Source organism: Schistocerca americana, chromosome 7, assembly GCF_021461395.2.
Source record: "Schistocerca americana isolate TAMUIC-IGC-003095 chromosome 7, iqSchAmer2.1, whole genome shotgun sequence".
NCBI classification, from domain to species: Eukaryota; Metazoa; Arthropoda; class Insecta; order Orthoptera; family Acrididae; genus Schistocerca; species Schistocerca americana.
The window spans coordinates 340302871-340320192 of NC_060125.1; the positions used below are offsets into that span (position 1 = coordinate 340302871).

Here is a 17322-nt window from a genome sequence, read left to right on the forward strand (position 1 = left end):
TTTTCCTTGTATTTAGAGTTTGAGCTATGCTGAGCGCAGAATAATAGTTCTTTTCCAAGTTTATTGCTAGTACGGCTCGTCTAAATTGTGTACTCTGTTCTACTACATGACTACTCTGCTCTTCAATCTTAAGTGTCTGGCAGAGAGTTCTTGAACCACCTTCATACTATTTCTCTACCGTTGTACTCTCCGAAAGCGCGCGCGAAATATCAACACTTAAATCTTTCTGTACGAGCTGTAGTTTCCGTATTTTATTTTGATGATTTTTTCTGTCTATGTAGGTTGGTCACACTAAAACATTTTCACATTCGGAGGAGAAAGTTGATGATTCAAATTTCGTGAAAGGATCTCGCCGCAATAAACAGCGTCTTTTTTTTAATAATTGCCATCCTGGCTCACTTACCATATCCGTAACTCTCTCCTCTAGTTCACGATAATACAATACGTGCTTGCCTCTATTTAAACTTTTTCGATGTCCTCAGTCAATCCTATATGGTAAAGGTTCATACGAAACAACAGCACTCTAGCAGACGACGAACAGTCTTGGTGTAGGCAGTCTCTTTAATAAGTCTGTTCTGGCGATAAAAAGTCTTTGGCTTGCCTTCCCCACAATATTATGCATGTGATCGTTCCAACTTCAGTTGTTCGTAATTGTAATTCTTAGGTATTTAGTCGAATTGACAGCGTTTAAATTTGTGTGATTTATCGTGTAATCCAACGGAATTATTTTTGTACTGACGTGGATGACCTCGCACTTTTTTCTAATCGAGAGACAATTGCCACATTTCACAGTGTTTAGACATGGTGTGGAAGTCATTTTGCAATTGGTTCTAATCTTATGATGACTTTACTAAAAGGTAAATGACCGCAAACAAGTGGACTGCTCAGATTATCTCCTAAATCCTTTATGTAAATTAAGAACAGCAGTGGACCCAGAACAGTTCCTTGTGGAACACCGGACATCACTTCTGCTTTACTTGATGATTTTTCCATCGATTGCTAAGTACTGTGACCTTTATGAGAGGAAATTACAGGTCCAGTCGCACAACTCAAGTGACACACTATACGCACACGATTTTATTAAGCTTCATAGTATTCTTCCATTATAATTTTATGAATTCGCCTTGGTTATACTGTTGTATTTCGTTAAAATATGGGCTAGTGTTTCTAACAGCGTATAATTTTCTAAATACACGGTTGCCTTCGCTTCTGATCCTTTCACTGATGTACATAATGTCTAGGTAGGCGTGACTGACTACAATTCTAGCCCATCTGACTACATTTAGGATCTTATTCCAGATGAACTGTTGCGTTCCGACTTTGGTTTTCGATATCATGCTTTCTAGAATTGATCCATACCGAATTTCTGGCACTATTACGACTTCGTACATCGTGGATCACCCTAAACTTGCACACAAAATACTTCGGGAATGGAGAGTGCAGGTGGTTTTCTGCTGTCACAGAAGTGAAGTGCAGCCAACTTCTCACAATTGCAGCCCATACAGACTTCCACTAGAAACTGTACTTTTTTTCAGAAATCACGTGTTTTAAACGGAAAAATGCCCATTGACACTATCAAAATGGAACTGTAATGTACATTCAAAGAGAAACGAGCGTGTTACTTTAAAATGAAAACCGCTGAAGGCATCGTAATGCTACTGCCCTTGGAAGAAGATGTTGTCCCTACAAGAGCTCTGAGGCTCCAAACTCGTCGCTAGAGAGACACGGGCCCACACCCACGTGACGACAGAGCGAGCTCGTACACGCATCGGCCATCCACTGCACTCTGTTGTGCTTAAAACTATGAAATTGGGGCTTTGAAAGAAGATAAAAGGTGTGTAATGCGTGTCTCGACAGTGGAAGATGCGCAGGAAACGGAATTCATCAAAGAACGGCCCAAGTGTACGGATAGCAGTGCATGTCCATTCCGAGGGTAAAGGCGTGGCACAAGCGGTTAAAGGAATGATGGACACCATTGGCCGATGTCGCACGATCTGGAACACGGCACCGCATTACCGTGGGTGTGGGTACACACATCATTGAACACCAGCGAGTTACGGTGGTAGCCATTACCAAAGTGGTCGGATTGACAGTCGGAATTGGAAGGAATACGCAGCGCCGTCCGTACACTTGTGCTATTCTTCGATGAATTTCCTCTCTTCGCACTTCTTCTGCTGTTAGGGAACGCACTGCACACCTTTTCTCTTGTTTTGAAGCCTCTATTTCTCTGTGTTCAACGCCGCTGATTGTCGTTGGCGAGTGCACGTGGATATACGTCCACATTCTTCTAGAGACGTGTTTGGTGCCTCAGCACTCTTATAGTGACCACACCCTCTTCCGTAGGCCATGGCTTTGTGATCTGTTCTTCGCCATTCATTTTACAGCCTCCAGTTCGTTTTCTTTTGAATGCCCCTTACAGAATGTTAATGGCGCTTTTTATGTTGTCAGGTTTCTAGTCCACGACCAATCGCAGTTTGAAAATGGTATTTGTCTGCTCCTTATGTGAGAAATAATTTACGTAAAAGAAGTAAATTAACAATTTTTTTTGTACTGAAAAAAAAGATGTTAATCAAAGGTGTCGAGTACCAGCGACAGTACAAGCTTCCGGTCTGCTACTTAAAGACTGAAAAGCTAGAACCTCTGCATCAGTCTATACACGGCAAACTGGAAGCTTGTATAGAATGTGATGCATGACTTTTGGAATCCACCTTGGAAGGCCAATTATCTTTTTCCTTCTCGAAAGCATTTCTTAAGTTAGTCCCAACGCACCGAGCAAACAACCGCCGTTGTTTATAATTTTAAAACTGAGATTTGATCGCTGACAACACTATGAGAATTCTGAAAAAGAAACAGCGTCAATAATGCAATTTTATTTTGTTAATATCAATGGGAATTATTCCGTGCAGAAAAATGTGGCTTACTAAAAACTACATGGATTCTAGTGATCAGCAAATTCTTTGTGTCGTTACACTTATTTTCTGTGAAAATCGCATATTAGAAGAACCTTCCATTTCAGAAGTGTTTCGGGTTGAAGTATGGGGTGACTCCCCCTGTATATGTGGTGTATGGCTCCTGGATTCTCCCGCGTGAGCCATTGTTTTCCATTTTTATGTATAGTGCTTTATCTGTCTCGGAGAATGAGGTTCCTTCCACATAACGCCATAACATTTTGCGCCGTTTCCATTTCCGTTAGCTTTCTACCTATCACTATATTGTCCTAGTTCACGCTCCTATTTTCAACGTCATTGCAGTGGATATGAGGAGGCGTGTGGATGTCAGTCATTGATCTTACATTTTCCAGGTAACCATCACATTCAGCTGAAGAAAGTTTTTCGATCCACGGAAGCATACGGCCACATACGAATATTTCGCTCCTAATGTTGTTTGGAAGTATACAGCAGAAGTAATTCCTCCGTTGAAGAAAGGAAAACGCGGTGACTGTAAAAACTATCGTGATATTAGTCTTCCAAACACTGTCAACGAACTATACGCAGAGATAGTAACTGCATGAAAAATATCATAAAAGTTGTTATTTTCGAGGAACACGATCGACTGAGACCAATGTGCAATGCAGTGTGCAATGTATTTGTAATTAAGAACACTAAAGAAAGACACAGAGAATTTACTGTATAAGCTATTTGCGTTTTATTGACCGTGAAGACTTTCGACCGTGTGAGCCCTCATAACCTATGGAAGATTGCGTCTGAATGTCAATATCCTCATCACCAAGTACAGGTAGAGCATTATAATGAACGCTGGTAGAAATCAATTACAGGTAATAGTTATTAACCAAGCTGTAAGAAAAGGTTGTGGACTATCGACTACTCTTTGCAATATTTATATTAGTTACATGCTTAAGTGGAAATGTACAGTAAACAGAGGAAAAAAGATAGTGAATGAGTGAATACCTAAATGTGCTTTTGTTTGCAGATGACATTGCTATTATTCAGAAGAATCAGGGTGACTTCCAAATTTCAATACACCAGCTGAGCAAAACATGTAAGTTTACTAATAAAACGAAAATGATGGCATTCCGTGGAAAATATCCAATCACATCAAGTTTTTTTTAGATAATTCAGTGTTCGAACAAGTGTTCGAAATCTCTTACTCAGGCTGTGATATAAATGTTGCTTTGATTCCGATATTGAAAATAAAAGATACAAATTGAAAGCTCTCTACCATTAGCAGAACATTTGGCCACGCAGTACAAAAAGAGACCACTGAGAAATTCTGTCCTACGGAAGTGGGGGGATAAAAAACCAACGAAATAAACTTCAAACCGCAGAAATGTGGTCCCTGAGGAGGACGAAGAGTTGCCGTTTTTCATTCAATGGTTGGATTGGGGGAGGGGGGATGAGGATAAATCGCAGGGGGAGTGTGTTTTGTATGTTCCAGTATTTATGATCTCCTCTTGTGATACGCTTGCAGTTAACACAGAAAAACCAGCTACCCGAAGTGTCCCTGTTGAACTCTACGAGTCGATAGAAGTCTTCCTTATTTGTATCATTTTTGTGTTGATTTAAGAAAACCCATTACATTTTGTAAAGCAGCTTTCATTCACCGCCGTCAGTAACAGAAACCTGCACCTAGAGGAGTTTGTACTGCATTTACGGCACGTCGCCTTCTTCTTATGTTACCAGCTGCAGCGGTTTGCTCTGCGGGCAGTCTACATGTCACCTGCAACCGCCCCGTCTGGTATATCTGCGTTTGGAGAAGTTCTGCTTGATCTTGATCTTTCGTAGCGCTTCACGATGGGAGGAAAATGAATACACACAAAATTAGTTACTTCGTCCTAGTTATACGAATGCAGCAAAACATACTTCAAACGTAAATTAACAAATGTGTCCCTAGCATTTGTTACTGAGTTCTGGAGTCATATAAATGATTTCACGAAAAGTAATCTTATTAAATTAAGTTTAACTGAAAATCTTCCGATAAATAGTAGTGTTTAACATAAATATATTTTAACAGCAATAGCTAAGAGTAAAATGATTTTAGGAAAGTAGTTGGTGTTCTTACAAATATATTTCAGGCCCTGTACACTTAAGTTTGATCGCGCCTCTGTTAAAAAAAGGCCGTAGTAAATCAATATTGTTTATGCTATGGGTAACGTATATAACGCATTGTTCCAATAATAAGCCACCACTGCATGTAAAAAACCAACGCGTGCATTAAAAAAAATGCACGAAAATAATCCGTACACTGAGTGCGTGGAGAAAAATTACCAGAAATTCACTTGTACTTACAAGTAAGTCGTCGGTATGTACCGTGACAATTTGTTCTAATATACGACACAACACTTACGCACCTAACATACCGGTATCATATTTTGTCTTATTCACGCTCATTATTATTAATACATGTATTCATTTCATCACTCTCTCTCTTCATTCTCTTCCCACAGTACGTCATCCTCGCTGCAAACCAGGGAGCGCCTTGGTGGCAGGGTCTGGTAATATGGAGGACCACTCGTACAGAAGGGTGACCGATGGTTTGTTAATCTTACCAGATGGGGTACAGGCATAGTCTTCTTCCAAGAGCCAATATGAATACATTTATTGCAGGTTTCCCCTTGAAAGGACTTGTTTACGGCAACATCTAGCACCCGTATATTTGAAGTCATTCCTCTGGGTGTTAAGACAAGTTCGGTCTTTTGTGTAGCAAGTTCATCTTTTACTTCAGCAGTTAGACGTCCCTTATAGGCACCAAAAACTAGCATGGCTCTCTTTATAAGCAATTCCCGATGTCTGCGATCAAATCTGCAGACAACGAATCAAGTTTGCGTTGTTGTATGATATAATATCTTGCTAGTGAGGAGTTATGTCGAAAGGAGGGGTCGGTGAGCAACGCGCTTTGAAAGCAGCCCCCTTGTGAGGTTCTTGAAAGTATTCAACCGGAGAATGAATAGACAAGGTCTCCGAATCCAACCTACGGCGTCTAATCCTGATATCATTAACGTTTGCCTCCTTTTCTGTTGGCCTCGTGAATGGCACATGGCAGAACAATCATAATCTTCCGTATGAACTCTGATCTTTCTGATTTTCTAGTAGCCTTTATTTCGCGAGACGTGTGCGGGAGGAAATAATAAGTTGACCGACCTCTCGTCTTCGAACGTGCGCTATCGGAATTACAGCAGTACCCTTCTCTGTGATAAATAACGACACACCTGTAGTTACTGCCAGTACACTATGTAGAACATCTCCGTAACGCTCTCTGGCCTACTTAACGAAACGCGCTGCTCTTCGTTGGATCATCTCTCTCTCTCTCTCTCTCTCTCTTTTCTTCTATTAATCCTGCTTGGTAAATTTTGAAATCTACATTTACTGACATAAACCGAACCACAGTACGGTGCGTGGCTGAGGATACCTTGTACCAATATTAGTGAGGGAAGACGACTGTTTACGTCCCTCTATACGACCCTCAATTTCTCTAATCTTACCTTCTTTGCCTTCGCGTCAAATGTACATTCGCGATATTAGAATCGTTCTGCAGTCAACTTAAAGTGCTGGTTCTATAAATTTTCTGAACAGTGTATTTCGCAAGGAACGTCGTCTTCCCTCAGTAACAATGGTGTGTGGTTCGAACCTACTGGTAACACATCCAACAGCCCGCCTCTGAATTACTTCGATGTCTTTCGCTAACACGACCTGTTGGGAATCCCAAACACTCGAGCTTCACTGAAGAACGGCTCTCTCTAGTGTTCTATACGCAGTCTCCTTTACAGATGATCCACATTGTCTTAAAATTCTGCTTGTAAAACAAGTGGACCACTCGCTTTCCCTACTACAATCCTTAGATGCTCGTAGCATTTCATATCCTTTTGCAACGTCACACACAGACATTTAAACGACGTAACAGAGCACACTACTGTCGCCGTATTCGAACATCATGGGTGTCTTTTCCTTATTCATCTGCATTAACTTACATTGTTCTACATTCAGAGCAAGCTACTGTTCATCACACCAGCTAGGTCGCGTGGGGTAGCCGCGCGTTCTAGGGCGCATTGCCACGGTTCGCGAGCGCCCCCCCCCCCCCCCCCCCGGTCGGAGGTTCGAGTCCTCCCTCGGGCATGGGTGTCTGTGTGTGTGTGTGTGTGTGTGTGTGTTGTCCTTAGCGTAAGTTAGTTGAAGTTATATTGAGTAGAGTGTAAGCCTAGGGATCAATGGCCTCAGCAATTTGGTCCCATAAGAGCTTACCAGAAATCTAAAAATCACATCAGCCATAAATTTTGTCTAAGTCATCTTGTTTCATCCTACGTACACCACAGACATCAGCAAACAGCCACGGATTGCTGCTCACCCTGTCCGTCAAATCATTTATGTATATGCAAGGTAATCAGAAACTGTGTGAAAAGCTTGTAAGGGTGTTGCAGGTTAGCTTGTGCTGAGAACTAATTGTTTAGAAAGCAATCGTTAAGTTTCACTGTTCCAGTGATAATTAGCATCGAAGTTTGCAAATCACGCCGTTGCGAATGCAAATTCAGGCGGCCCCGCAATACGTGAATGCAATTCATGGAAGTCACTGACCTGAATTTCCTGGCAAGGCGCAACAGCCGCCCGCTTTGGAAATCTGTTCATTAGGTTGCCTATCTGCAGGCGCGAACTAATTTGATGCAACAGTACGGAGTGGAAGGTTCATCTACAAGTCTTGACACGCGTGTCCCCTGGTGAAACTACATCATGGTGTCTATTACGAATCGGAATTTGGAGAGATGTTGTACCCACGAATATGTGGCATTATTCTCTATGTGTAATAGATTTCGCGCAGTCGTCTTCTGAAACTCCGGAGGCTCTTATGAATACCCTTTAGAATAGCAGAGGTCGGGTGGGAGATGTACGTTCTGTGAGAGGGACACGCTATTTTGGAGTCGGTTGCTCTCATTGGCTCTCGGCTGGCAGACACCTGCCGCGCAAACAAACTGGGGTCGGCCGAGCTGCTGCCGCGGGTAAACCATCCATCAGGCGCGCATTGTGACGGACGCTGATATTCATGCAGTCGCCCCCCAGGGCCGTGTCTTATTCACATCAGGCGCTGCCCCCGCGTCCTTTCTTCCCCTGTGCATTCTTTTCCTTCAATTTATTCTCCGCAGCACAAAAGCCGCCCGCGCGAATGTTCATTCAGGTGAGTAGCGGTCCGCTGTTATGCGCCGTTCCTTCTGCTCCGCCCCTCTTCGGTTGCAAGGCGGCCGGTCGCTCGGGGCAGCGGGCATTTGTTTTCTTTTGCCTCCATTCTTCTTACATACGAAGAAAAATTTTATTACAAAACGCTGCACTCGGGTCTGGTTAGGTTCATCACTACTTTGTATTTCCCTCTTCCGGAAACTTCAATGGTATGAAAGAAATTGATATTGTTTACTCTCAAACCGACAGCACAAGTAAGTTCTACTCTAGTACACCTTTAAAATAGTAGTTAGCGCTTTCACTGTCGGCGGAGGTTCGAGTCCTCCCTCGGGCATGGGTGTGTGTGTTTGTTTTTAGAATAATTTAGGTTGAGTAGTGTGTAAGCTTATGGACTGATGACCTTAGCAGTTAAGCCCCATAAGATTTCACACACATTTTAATTTTTTTTTTAAATTTGTCAATTTCTGTCTTTTCAGTAGCGAAATCTCAAACTGCAGTAACTCTGAAAAACATAAGTTATTTTCAATATTTTACAAAAAAAAAAATCTCAAATGTTTAATGAAATAATTTGCCTAAAAGTAAGAAGTAAAATAGATTAGAGAAACATTTGACTCCCCTTTGAATGATGCTCGAAGTCACTTAAAGCAAATGAGGAGCTTGAAATGTTTCTTTAACCTGTTTTATTTCTTACTTTTAGGGAAATCATTTCACAGAACATTTTACCCTTCTTTTTCAATTTTTTACATTCAGGTTTTCTTCAGAAAGCAGAAATATTACGTATTTAAATACCGATCGGTATTCTATTATTATTATTATTATTGTTATTATTATTAAGGGTAGGCAGGTTAATAAAAAGCAGAGAAGTTTTAGTTTATGCTGTAACTTGCTATTTATTTTTTCGAAACATGAAAGAAAGGATTCCACAATTTCTACACCGCTGTAACTTTTTATGTGCATGATACCTAAGACTTCAAGAGATAAACTTATTGACACTTCATTAATATAGTTAGCACATATTTCATTTTTCCCTGAAATCACTAATTACTGTTTTCTGAATTGGCCTATCACTTTCAAGCGAATAAATTTTTATTTGTAAAATTAGACCTCATGCTGGTCAATTTGATACCCCTTTGTCCATTTCCCCCTCTTCGTTTGGCCACAAAAACTCGGACAATTTTTTTTTCCCAAATCACTAAATAACTGCTGGAGCATACCTAATCATTTGAATTCTCTGCTGGCCGCTAAACATGCAATACCAGGAAGGATACCAAATAACGAAATTTTATTGAAATAAATGGTTAGAATTCCGTCGTATGTTGCGTTGAGAAATATCCTTTACTCAGTGGTGGTGACTAGTTTCGGACATTATGTCCGTTAGCCGGCCGGAGTGGCCGAGCAGTACTAGGCCCTACAGTCTGGAACCGCCTGACCGCTACGGTCGCAGGTTCGAATTCTGCCTCGGGCATGGATGTATGTGATGTCCTTAGGTTAGTTAGGTTTAAGTAGTTCTAAGTTTTAGGGGACTGATGACCTCAGAAGTTAAGTCCCATAGTGCTCAGAGCCATTTGAGCCATTTTTGAAATAAAGTCAAGTATGCATATTTGGAACATTCATAGTAGGCAATTCACATGGCAATGCAGATAGTTTAAGATGCAACAGAGAAGTTACAGCGAACAGTACGGTAACCCTTAGAGATGAATGTGATAAAAACACGTATTTTTCAATCGATACGTTGTTATACGCATATTTCAATGTTTATTAACTATTGTACATGTGTGTATGTACATTTGTGCAAACATAACAATGTAGTGAACAATACAGAAAACAAATACCCATGTACATTTTGTGATACCTCTGCCGGAGGCAACTGATGGACCCCTCCGGCCACTGGGATGGAGCGTCAAGAATGCACACGTAAAGGTGTGAATTCTTCTGGCTGAGAGCAGCCGTTTTTACCTCCATTAAAAAGCGAGAAGGTGTAGAGAATTGAAGCACCCCACAGGCTCTGGGATGCAGCGTACACACAAAGCGACGAGAACCCGCACAGGGAGGTGTTTGAGACTAAAGAACTACGTAAGAAGTCAGTGTGTTTAAGAAGCTGTTTTCTGTATAGGTAGGACACTGCTTATAAATCATAAGCACCAGCAAGTTCTTCGTCGAAGCACTAACTTGAGACTGTCCAGACCATACGCAGAGATAGCCGTGGCTGTGTTGTGTGGCTGCTTTCACGGCAACTTAGGAATGCAGAAAAATATTGAAACGATGTTCGACCGACGTTGGAAATAGCCATGACAGTAAATTGTGAAAAAAAAGACACCAATTCCCGGGACAAACACCAACCCACGCAAGGCAGGAAAATTCCACCGTGCACTGGGGGGCGTGGTCGTGAAACGGCGATCTTCCATTGCCATTGGGCGGCACTGCAAATTTAGTCTGCCAGTGACAAAGTTGAGAGTAGGAAAATTTCGTGTAGTAGTTGAGCTGAGAAATCGAGGGAGGAGGGGAGTCGGTGAGACAGCGCAGAAGCAAGATGACATGGTGGTTCTTGCGTCCATTGCCAACATCTGCCTGCTGACTCCGCTACGGCAACAGACGGTGCCCTGTCAACGTGGAGACCGTTCCGGTCCTTCACTGCACAGGTGCGGCACACCGAGGAGAGATGCCGATTCGCGGCGCACAGGTAGGAGGCGACGGGCCATCCCGACACAACGCCTACCACCTTCATCACCGTACACGAATGGCTATGAAATTTGGTGAGATTCATTCTCCCGCATTCCCTCATTTCTCTTAATAACTGAGACGTGTCTACGTCCAGTCATATCGGTTATGAGACTTGTAATTCTTTTGTTTTGTTTTGGGTGTGAAAGTTACTGAAATAAATGCAGTCATTTCACGTTTTATTCACCCAAGCAATCTGTTCCCTTTGCTTGTCATTTCGTTGGTGTCATAACCTTTTGATTTGTGGTTTCGATAATTATTAATGTCACTTAATTATTTGATCCCAGTGTGGGGCGAGCTCATTATTCACCTACAAGTCATTCCATCTCAGAGGAATGTTTATCTCGATCCACCACAATCTGGAATAGGTCCTGCGCCCTTGTGAAGTTTCTTTGCTTCCTAATGAGCGTTTCTGTCACAATTCTGAATATTGACCATTTCTCTTGGGACACTCTGTTTATCTTCATATCCTATCATGACGTTACTCCATACTAATTTGACGTTTGTTGCAAGCGGTCTTCATGATGCTGCACTTTTAATGGCCATCATTGACCTACACGTCGATTAGGAGGCCTGAAGATGGCGTAATAAATCGCCGCCGCGCGGGATAGCCGCAAAGTCTTACACGCATTGCCACGGTTCTCGACGCTCCCCCCCTGTCGGAGGTTTGAGTCCTCCCTCTAGCATGGTCGTGTGTGTTGTCCTTAGCGTAAGTTAGTTTAAGTTAAATTAAGTAGTGTGTAAGCCTAGGAACCGATGACGTCAGAAGTTTGTTCCCATAGGAACATACCACTACCAAATAAATCGCCGAAACTGGTAGCTCGATAAAATAACGGTTTGGAAACTTGGACGGCTGAAATTTGTTTGATTTGACATTCTGTACTGAACAACCGAGGTCCTGCAACCATCTCAAAAAAAAAAAAAAATGGACCTACAAAATCAAGAAGTGTGTCAGGTTTCTTGAGGCAGTCAAGTGCTTCACTGCCAGTTTATCTTTTGTATTTGGCAGAAAACCATCGGTGCGCCTGGCTGTTTGGGCATTATCCCATCGTTTCTACCATAAGTGGAGGACCTGATTTTGAAGAATTATTTTATTGAAGTTCACTCAGGCCACGGAAACCTAAGATTTTGTCGTCTTTCCACATCACTGCAGATACGGTGCTGTGGGCCGTCGTAGATCTCCTCCGTGTCAAATGCATGAATTGTCTAAGTGTCTTCTTTCAGAGCTGTAATGAATTGCCTCTCCAACGTGCAGCATTTCAAATCGTGGTCCAACCTTCTGGCTTCCTGCCTCGGTGCCACAGGCGTAGCTGGAGATTACATTCAGGTAATGAACAACAGCGAGCAGCTCTGACGAGATCAGCGGCCGCGGTAAATATTTCCGCTTCTCCTTTTGCCCGAGGTCCGCGTGACAAATTGGTCTGCATTAAGCAGCCCGCGACTCCTCGTCTGCCGCGCCGTGGGATTGCGTTCGTCGCCGCTGCCTGGCAGCTCTCACAAAACCAAAAACAAACGAGGCGACGGCGTCGGCTATTATCTCTGGCCAAAGACTTTCCTCCTCCCGTCGCCGGGAGCTGAGCCGCCGCCTTTAATGAAAATTGCCGCGCCCGTCGTAGATAGCTGGTAAGTGCCTCCGCAACGAGCACGCCTCCTTCGCTGGTTTCCACGTCCCTCCACTCCGCCATCTTTATATGCCATGGCGGGAATAACCGCCGTCGTAAGCGGCGTGTAATCGGAACGTTCAAGCAAACCGGCCTCGTGAGCTGCAGAGTCGCGGCTGTTACATGGTCGTTTGCTTTACGTGGGCTCCGCTTCATCAGCGATTACGCACGCCGCACTTAGAATCTTTTCCGGTGTAGTAACTTTCCTCGTTCTCGTTTGTTCTCCTTCGTTAAAGATGCCTTCCCCTACCTCATAACGTTGACAATGTTACATATATTTAGAGTTGTGAAACTACTTTAGGTTACTGAAGACCTGTGGTCTGTGTATAATGCCCAGAACCTTTGTGATCCAAAGAAAGAAAAATAAAAGCGTTATAAATTATAATCCGCTACATCACTTGTAGCAGACGTGAAAGTTGAATTTAAAAGCTCCATAATTCCAACACCATGAGCTGCTGATAGAGCTGTAAAACTACCGCAGATTACCAGAGACTACCATAAGAAAGCACAGACTTACGTTATTTTTCCTGATAGCTTTCGTCAGTTAAGGTCGTACCCGCGTTACCTGTATGTAGGACGTGTTGCATACGTTTCAGGCGCTATCTCACAGCGATTGTTTTCTTTATGCCTGCGATCAGCAGATTCCCCTAAAAACTGGGAGCGGTGAGTCGCCTAGAAACTAAGTGGGGATATGTTACTTGAGAATAAACACTGTTTATAGAAAGGCTGACATTTTCACTGTTTAATTTAGGTATTATTCGAAAATTGTTGCTCTGTAACGTGGAACGGAGGGATACTGTAGTAAAAATACAGAAAACAAAACAGATACATCATATAGCACTAGTAAACGCAATTTCTCAACAAAAAGATATAATAGAAAAACGGCAAAATGGAACTACACAAAACATCGCTTCAACAGTTCGTCGAGCTTATATAAAACACGTTTCTGTTATTCACAAGCAACTTTCGCATTTTTTTGAGAACTCTTGAATTTGTCATGATGAAGAATGTTCAGTTGATTACAAAATAACAATAATTCTACAGATTTTTTGTTTGTTTGTCGATGTGAACGGTACTTACATCAAAAATAGTTGCTTTTGTTACAGAAGTTACGCGAGCAGCTACTTTTTATTACTTACAAAATGCAATTTATATTTTGTAATGATACAAAATACACATTGGGCTAGCAAAGAACTATGTGCAATTCTGATTATTTGTCAAACAAACAGACAAAGAGAACTCTTTTCTCACACATTCATTTATGTTTCTTTCCCTACCAGTGCCATCAGTGCTGGTAATCCTACCATTTACCACTCATTTGTGCACTGTACCGAATCTACTGAACCGTAGTTTTGGTAGAGCGAAACTCGGCTCTTACCCGTTTTCGGCGAATCTCTCGTAGATGTTATCCCTCGAAGCAGTTCTTGTCGTGCCTTGGATATTTCAGAAGATGCAAGCGGGCTACCTGTAATTGTAAGTGGACATGCGATAGCTAATTTACTTTAAATAAGCGCCGGAATGCAATTACGATGCGTCTGTTAATAAACACAGTAAAACAGTCACAGTTTAACAGTATGGAACGATTCATATCACAAAGTTTGTTAATTTCGAGAGCATGTAAAACTGACTATAACGTACAAAAAGGCTCCGAGTAAATGTCACCGACGACCGGCGAGATTAGTGCTCGACCGAAAACTTTTGCTTACATCATAAGATTTCCTAGTTCTACGTGCATGTTCGGGATTTTAACGATATTTATTTATTTGTTGAATGAGGTAACTGGTTTACCGCATAGCGATATTATGGTATTAAAGCCCCGATAAGATCCCTGGTCTAGGGTTAACCTCTTTGATTAGTAATCTAAACGTCCACGGTCTCGAGTTGGCAACCCGCCCCCTCCTAAGTTTTTATTAATAATCAGCATTGGCGGCCGAAGGCTTCCGGCCAAAGAAGTCACCCTCATTCTGCGAAGTGAGCGGAGGATCAGACAGAGGTTCAAGGCACTGTCGTGCCCCTGGGGTGGGAAACCCCCTAAAGGTGGAAGAATCAGCAACGATCAACGGCATGAGTATGCAGAAGACAATGGAAACACCTGCACTAAAGACACATAACGTGTATCCACGGTTCATGTGACCTGTAATACTGAAAAATGTGTCATCATAATCTCTCTATTGACAATAGATAGCGGAGTAGTCTCCCATTCGGATCTCCTGAAGGGGACTGCCAAAGGGGAGGAGACCACGAGAAAAATACTAAATAACCAAAGAAACGAAAACGTTCTACGAGTCCGGTCATGGAATGTCAGAAGTGTGAACGCGGCAGGAAAGCGAGAAAACGTAAAAAGGGAAAGGCCCAGTCTAAGTATGGTAGGGATCAGTGAATTGAAATGAAAGAAGATGAGGATTTCTGGTCTGGTTAGTATACGGTAACATCAACAGCAACAGAAAATGGTATAATGGGAGCAGGATTCATTATGAAAAAGAAGGTAGGGCAGATAGTGGTTAACTGTGGACAGTTGAGTGAATGGGTTGTTCTCGTCAGAATCGACAGCAAACCAACACCGTCAACGATAGCTTAGGAACACATGCCGCCGTCGCAAACTGAAGACGAAGAGGCGCAGAGAATACGTGAGGATACTGGAATGGTAATACAGTGCTTAAAGGGAGATGCAAATCTAATAGTCATTGGGGGGGGGGGGGGGGCTGAAATGCAGTTGTTCAAAAATGGTTCAAATGGCTCTGAGCACTATGGGACTTAACAGCTATGGTCATCAGTCCCCTAGAACTTAGAACTACTTAAACCTAACTAACCTAAGGACAGCACACAACACCCAGCCATCACGAGGCAGAGAAAATCCCTGACCCCGCCGGGAATCGAACCCGGGAACCCGGGCGTGGGAAGCGAGAACGCTACCGCACGACCACGAGATGCGGGCAAATGCAGTTGTCGGAGAAGGAATAGAAGAAAAGGTTATAAGATGATATGGGCTTGGGACAAAAAATAAGAAAGGAGAAAGTCTAATTGAGTTCTGTAATAAATTTCAGCTATTAATAGCGAATGCTCTGTTCAAGAATCACAAGAGGATGAGGTATACTTGCAAAAGGTCGGGTGATACGAGAAGATTTCAATTAGATTACATCATGGTCAGACAGAGATTCCAAAGTCAGATACTGGATTGTAAGGCGTATCGTGGAATAGACATAGATCCAGATCACAATATAGTAATGATGATGAGTACGCTGAAGTTTAAGAGATTAGTCAGGAAGAATCAATACGCAAAGAAGTGGAATACGCAAGTACAAGGAATGACGAGACACGCTTGAAGTTCTCTAAGGCTATAGATGCTGCAATAAGGAATAGCTGAGTAGGCAGTGCAGTTGAAAAGGAATGGTCATCACTAAAAAGGGCAATCACAGAATTTGGAAAGAAAAACATAGGTACAAAGAGGGTAACTGCGAAGAAACCGTGGGTAACAGAAGAAATACTTCAGTAGATCGATGAAAGAAGAAAGTACAAAAATGTTCAGGGAAATTCAGGAATACAGAAATACAAGTCGCTGAGGAATGAAATAAATAGTAAGTGCTGGGAAGCTAAGACGAAATGGCAGCATGAAAAATGTGAAGAAATCGAAAAAAAATTGATCGTCGAAAGGACTGACTCAGCATATAGAAAAGTCAAAACAATCTTTGGTGACATTGAAAGCGAGGGTGGTAGCATTAAGAGCGCAACGGGAATTCCACAGTTAAAGGCAGGGGAGAGAGCGGATGATTGGAAAGAGTACATTGAAGGCCTCTATGAGAGGAAGTGAGTCTATGTGATAGAAGAAGTAACAGGAGTCGATTTAGAAGAGATAGGGAATCCAGTATTAGAATTTAAGAGAGCTTTAGACGACTTGTGATAAAAGAAAGCAGAAGGGAAGGATAACACGCATCAGAATTTCTAAAAAAAAAAAAAATGGTTCAAATGGTTCTGAGCACTAGGGCACTTAACTTCTGAGGTCATCAGTCCCCTACACTTAGAACTACTTAAACCTAACCTAACCTAAGGACAGCAAACGCATCCATACCCGAGGCAGGATTCTAACCTGCGACAGTAGCATCAGCGCAGTTCCGGACTGAAGCGCCTAGAACCGCTCGGCCACAACGGCTGGAAATATTTACAAGAGCCAAGGGCGAATAGTAAGTGTGGATAACTAAGAACGAAGTGCTCGGATTGAAAAGTATATGGGACAGGGATGTGGTCTTTCGCCCCTATTGTTCATCCCCTATTGTTCATCGAAAAAGCAATGATGGAAATAACAGAAAGGTTCAGGAGTGGAAGTAAAATTCAAGGTTAAATGAATTATACGATTCGCTGATGACATTGCTAGCCTGTGTGAACGTGAAGAAGAATTGTATGATCTGCTAAATGGAATGAACAGTCTAATGATTATAGAATATGGACTGAGAGTAAATCGAAGAAAGATGAAAGTAATGAGAAGAAGCAGAAATGAGAACAGCGTGAACTTAACGTAAAGACTGATGGTCAGGAATTCCTAGGCAGCAAAATAACCAACGACGGACGGAGCAAGGACATCAAAAGCAAACTAGCACTGGCAAAAAGGGCATTCCTGCCTAAGAGAAGTTTACGAGTATCAAACATAGGCCTTAATTTGAGGATGAAATTTGTGAGAATGTACGTTTGGAGTACAGCATTGTGTGGTAGTGAAACATGGACTGTGGGAAAACCGAAAGAGAGTCGAAGCATTTGAGATGCGTTGCTACAGGCGAATGTTGAAAATTAGGTGGACTTATCAAGGTAAGAAATGGAGTTCTGCACAGAAT

The 17322-nt window shown here is 42.3% G+C and overlaps 1 protein-coding gene across 1 annotated transcript in view; it reads left to right on the forward strand.

The window, feature by feature from the left end:
- Window positions 1–17322, forward strand: part of LOC124622512 (fat-like cadherin-related tumor suppressor homolog) — an 883388-nt gene that overhangs the window by 298186 nt on the left and 567880 nt on the right. The gene's annotated exons all lie outside the window — the stretch shown is intronic.